The following is a 6,381-nucleotide window of genomic DNA, read 5'->3' as shown; positions in this document are numbered from 1 at the left end:
AATACTAGCAATAAAAAAAGCATGATTCTAACCAGGCACTGGTGGCTCACGCCTATAAGCCTAAGCTATGCAGGAGGCTGAGCTCTGAGGATCATGGTTCAAAGCCAGCCTGGGCATGAAAGTTTCTGAGACTCTTATCTCACCACCAGAAAACCAGAAGTGGCGCTATGGCTCAAGTGGTAGAGCACTGGCCTTGAGCTTAAGAGCTCAGGGACAGCACCCAGGCCCAGAGTTTAAGCCCCACAACTAGCTTCCCCCCAAAAAAAATGAAGCATGATTCTGATGCCTGATCTCAGTTCAGTTATTATAGTTACCTTTTAAAAAACATTTTCCTTCAACAATAATTGATTAAAATTCAATTTTAATCTGATTTTTAAATTATTTACAATTAGTTGTACAAGGGGGTTTCAATCTAACATGTCCATTTACTTGTACAATGCATCCTGATCATTCTCTTCCCTTCCTATCCCTTTCTCCATCCTAGTTCCCTAGTTCCGTTTTCACATATGTACATTGAATATTATGATTATATTCACCCACCTCACATAGATTCTGGGTCAACCTGTGGATAAGGAACAGACACTGACCTATGGTTTGGTATGATGCTTATATATAGTACAAATACTAATGTACTAAAAACAGGAGTTGAGCAGAAGCAGAGATGGGTAGCCACATAAGCTCCCGATTGTATATGATTTGTGCTTTGAGGCCAATAGATAATCCCTGAGCTTGATGAAAATAATAAATCAGAACATGTCTACAAGAATCAGAAGCAGGAATTCTTAATCGCGTAGGAGTGGGAGGCCATGAAGTTATAAAAGGACAGGTTTAGCTTTTATTTTACATACTCCTAAACAGTGTGCTTCTTTTTGAGCTATGTATGTAAATTACCTTTGCAGGTCTGTGAACGAATTGCCTTTCCAAGTATAACCCAAATGTTATCAGCCTATGGAATAATTAAAGTCACACTGAGATGTTATACCTAAATTTTCACCATTGCTAGTGTTCATTTTCTCAGTATCACCCAGTGATTTCTTGGGAGTCTCAAAAAGTCCCTTCTTTTCATGACCATAGGTACAATTGCTAGGGTCTCTTTATGGGGCTCTCCCACTCCTTGACACAAGGCAGTCTGTTAATAAGATCACTTCTTGATCTTTAGAAAATCTTCTGATACTTTTTTTTTTTGCAAGTCCTGGGCTTGAGCTCAGGACCTGAGCCCTGTCGTTAGACTTTCTCAAGGCTAGAGCTCTACACACTTGAACCACAGCACCACCTCCAGCTTTTTTCTATGTATGTGGTACTGAGGGATCGAACCCGGGTCTTCATGCATGCTAGGCAAGCACTCTACCACTAGGCCAAGCTTCCAGTCCCTCTTCTGATACTTTTTGTTTCCCATTCTAAACATACAAATCCCAAATCAAACTTCAATTTAGAAGAGATAAAAGTACAGCCACAGGATAAACAATACTTAGGGAAAACAACCAGACACCCAGAAGATGTGTAATCTGCAGGACAATGGGCATAGTCTCTTAAATGAGTCTGTTTGGTTTTTGTTTTGTTTTGATTTTTCCAGTTCTGAGGCTTGAACTCAGGGTCTGGGCACTGTCCTTGAGCACTTTTGCTCAAGGCTAGCACTCTGCCACTTGAACCACAGCACCACTTCTGGCTTTTTATTTCCCCCGTGTACGTGGTATGAGGAACTGAACCTAGGGCTTCATGCATGCTAGGCAAGCACTTTACCAGTAGGCCACCCTTCCAGCTCTGTGGTTTTGGTTTGGCTTTTTTGTTTGTTAAATCTAGATTTAAATCAAGACATAGAGGACACAACCAGATGTCTGGGTGTCGTCCTCTAATGGACATTATGGAGTCACTGGGAGAGTTAAATTTATGAAATTGATTCTTGAAATGAAATCTAAAAGCATCCAAATGTGGGTTAGGGATGATTGAGTGAAAAAGCAAGTACAGTGTGGTCTCATTTAGCAAACACATGTGCACATACACACATATGCACACAGAGGAAGGATCTGGAAAATGCACACTACAATTTATTAGTATTTATCTTGTTGGGAAAGGGTATGCTATTTTAATTTGTTAAATATGTTTGTTTTTATCTTCTAATTTTGCTACCATACGTACTGCATTTGTAACAATAATACAAGCTGTGAAATTTCCCCCTGAGAATTTACTTAGTGAACTCCAATCTCTGTTTCCTTTGCCTTGATCTTGGATTCCTTCCTTCTCTATCAACACCTTCTGCATGAAGTCCTCCCATTAGGTTGTTCTCGTCTTCATCAATATTTCACTCTGAGACACATAGAAGTTGTTTGGATAACTAACCTACTTAATAGAGGCTCACAAGTCCCATAACTAGGTGTTTTCCCAGGTTTCCCCTGTTTTAGGTCGACATCCTGTGTCTACCTTGTGTTTTTAATTTCTCATCATTACCATGTGAAGAACAAGTATCTGAAGTCAGGACAGCACATGCGCTTCTTGGATTATAACAATACACCCAAGTGAAGATGAGTTTTAACATCGTGTGTGCTATTGCTGTGGAACAGCTGATTGAAACCTTAAGGCGTCCTCTGTTACAGAAAATAAGACCGTTCTAGAAGGCAGGCAAGATGTGGCAAGCCGCACATGTGCATCCACACCTGACTCTGACCCCTAAGCATTTCCAGCACCGACGTGTTAAAGGTATGTTTTCTTGAAACAGCTTCCACAGGTATTCACAGGAGATACAAAGAACAAGCGAATATTTATAACTCCTTGACACCAAGGAGATAAAGAATCTGTAACTGTTGATGCTCACCATAAAAGCATTTGCTTCTCTTGGGAATTTGTGTAAGCAAAATCAAATCCCTGGAGGCATAAGCACAAACTAAGTCTTAGGGGTATGTGCTGGATGGTTTGAGGGAGGAAAGTCTAGAGAGGAAATGAGTATCCAGTTGAGAGAAAAAATAAAGCCGAAGTAAACTTTCTATGAGGAAGTCATAAGAAGACAAGTCTGAATCTCCACAGCAACAACCATCCCATTAAAAAATGGACCAGACTTAAAGAGAGTCTTCTCTGAAGAAGAAACAAAAATGGCCTATAGACACATGAAGAAATGCTCAACATCTCTGGTCATAAAAGAAATGCAAATCAAAACAACTCTAAGATTCCACCTCACTCCAGTTAGAATGGCCAGAATCAAGAAAACTAATAACAACAGATGCTGGAGGGGATGTGGCCAGGAGGGATCACTACTACACTGTTGGTGGAAGTGCAAACTCATTCAACCACTATGGAAAGCAGTATGGCAGTTCCTCAAAAGACTAAACATAGAACTCCCCTATGACCCAGCAATTCCACTACTTGGCATTTACCCAATCATCCAGAAACAAAGACATACTAAATCCACCAGCACAACAATGTTCATTGCAGCACTATTTACCATAGCAAAGATATGGAACCAACCTAGATGTCCCTCAGTTGATGAGTGGATCAACAAGTTGTGATATTTGTACACAATGGAATTCTATGCTGCTGTCAGAAAGAATGACATTGCCCCATTTGTTAGGAAATGGAAAGACTTAGAAAAGATCAAATTAAGTGAAGTAAGCCAGACTCAAAGGAACTTAGGCTCAATGGTTTCCCTCGTTTGTCATAATCAGTAGAAACCTTGGGCTCTCCTAGCAGAGATTTGCAATAGAGCAAAACCTTGATGCAAAAGGCCATATAGTAGGACACTGAATGAAAGGATCTCTAGGATATAGAAACATAAGCCATATAATGAATGATTGTTGTTCTTAAGGTACTATGTTATCTCTCATGTCTTTTGCTGTCTTTTGGTTATCTCATATTGTTACAGTATCTCACTTTGTTACCTGATATATACGATATATTTGTATTTGGTTATTTGAAATTGGATAGGGAACGGGGGAAAACAAGATGAGGGGTGGAGGGGAGGGTAATGGGGATCAAGACATGTGAAAGGGTATCAATATATGTGAATTAATGTACCTTCTATCTGGCAAATATCATGTAACCGTTTTATTAATTATAATAAAAAATGTTATCCAATAAATAAATAAATAAAAAAGAAGACAAGTCTGGGGCCAGGAGTTTGGCCTAGTGGTTGAGTGCTTGCCTAGCATGCATGAAGCCCTGGGTTTGATTCCTTGATACCACATACACAGAAAAAGCTGTAATTGGTGCTATGGTTCAAGTTGTATAGAGTTAGCCTTGAGAAAGCTCAAGGACAGTGCCCAGGCCCTGAGTTCAGGCATCAGGACTGGCAAAACAAACAAAGACAGGTCTTCCAAGTCCTCAGTCTAGAGAAATTCTCCCAGGCCTTTCTGCAACAAAGACATAGAGTTCCACAGAATGAAGATCTGAACAACGTGAACGCTCAGATTCCCTTACAGCATCCTTTCTACCACTCGCATTTTTCCATTGTCCACCTAGAAAACTAGAAAAAGACAAGGTTTCCTGGAAGAATTCACCAACTCATCATCTGATCGTCAATCTCAGAAACCTTATAAGATAAAATATCTCTTGATGCGAATATTTCATTTACCCCATCTTTCTCACCAGATAGTTTTTGTGTAGGAGAATGCCCTTAGGGTCCATATGGTTCATTTATTACAAACCCCCAAACTTACTGGTGACAGGGGGTATCTTCTCAAAGTAACTAATTGTCGGGGTCCTTCGTCCCTGGTCCCTCTCTACTAGTAGGGGGATGGGGAAAAACACACCCCAACCAGGCCAAGCCTTGAGAGGAAGGGGCCCAATGTCCTCCCGCACCCAGCCTTCTTACCCCAGAGCACGAACAGAGACACCACGCAGCTTCATCAAGGCAGGAAGATCTCTCTCTTTATTCCCTAAGGGAGCCTATCATATACAAGATGGACAGGACAAAGAGGTCCACGTGTTTTATCCCTACTACAAGCCTCAGCAGAAAGTTATTAGACACGGCGTTACTCGGCCCCCAACACTAATGATAAAATTCAGACCTGAATTCATTCCTTTCCTAAATAGTAAGCTGAACCATGAACACTTAATCTCTTAAAAACAATAAATATGAAACCTGACACCTGCTCAAAAAAATAATGCATCCTTTGCCTCCAGGCTTGTAAGGCATGTATTCCCTTTGATGCTTACCAATTAATAAAAACAAACAAAATAACAGCATTTAATATTTGAATAAAATATAAGATTAGTTAACTGAGTCAAAATATTTTATTATTTTACATACATGATAATAAAAATACCAATTGTTTCATGTCTAAGAACTTTCCTTTTATATACTATATATAATATCATACTCGGTCTTCTATTCAATAAACCAAAGTGAAACAAAAGTAAACAAAATGCATATAGCACACACACACACATACACATACACACACACACACACATACACATACACACACACCTCTAACCCTAAGAATGGTCACAAGATTTGGTCACAAAAGGCACATAGACACTCTTAGAATATTGCACAGAAGCCTTAGATTTTTAGTTCATCACAATTAATTATATCTTCTTATCCTTCAACATACTCTCATTAATGCATAGCATATTGTCTCTCCAAGATAATTGCATCTTCACATTCTTTACTGCATTGTACATAAGTACATGCTTGCGTGGCCATTTCTTCCCGGTGTTGCATGCCCTTGGATATCAGATTCATCCGTTTGCCCTCTTGTTCACTGCACAGAGAATAATGAGCGTATGAATGAAATCACAGTCACATATTCCAGGTGGCCCTTTCTTCTCTTTCAAGAAATTAATTGTTACCCAGAACTCCAGTTTAGAACATTAAGCTTTCCCATTAAATTTTCCTAAAATAGTTGGTGCCAGTGGTTCATGCCTGTAATCCTCCTTCAGAGATAGAATCTGCAGATTACAGTTTGAAGCCAACCAGGGCAGATAAGCCCATGAGACTCATCTCAAATTAACCAGAAAAAAAGCAATGGAGCTCTGGCTCAAGGAGTAGAGTGTTAACCTTGAGCAATAAAGCCTGGGGCCATCACTTCAGTCCTGAGTTCAAGCCCTAGGACCACACACACACACACACACACACACACACACACACACACACTTTAGAGGTTTTGCAACTATCGCCACGAAAAAAATTAATTATGGAATGAAATAACCCAGGGTCTTGTCTATCTTATAAACTGCAAAACATTTTTCTTTTCTAATTAACAGTTAATTGTATAGATTAATAGTTTTCATTGTAACGTTTCCATATGTGCTATAACACACACTGATAATGTTCACCCTCCCTTCTATCCTTTCTAATCTTTCCTTCTCCCCTGCCCCATGTCTACCTTCTCAGTCTTCGACAGTCCCTCTTCTATTTTACACAAGTTTATCTGTTTGTTTCTGCATATG

This window comes from Megascapheus bottae, chromosome 14 (assembly GCF_031878675.1).
Source record: "Megascapheus bottae isolate mThoBot1 chromosome 14, mThoBot2.hap1, whole genome shotgun sequence".
Lineage (NCBI taxonomy): Eukaryota > Metazoa > Chordata > Mammalia > Rodentia > Geomyidae > Megascapheus > Megascapheus bottae.
This window is presented reverse-complemented; position numbering follows the sequence as displayed.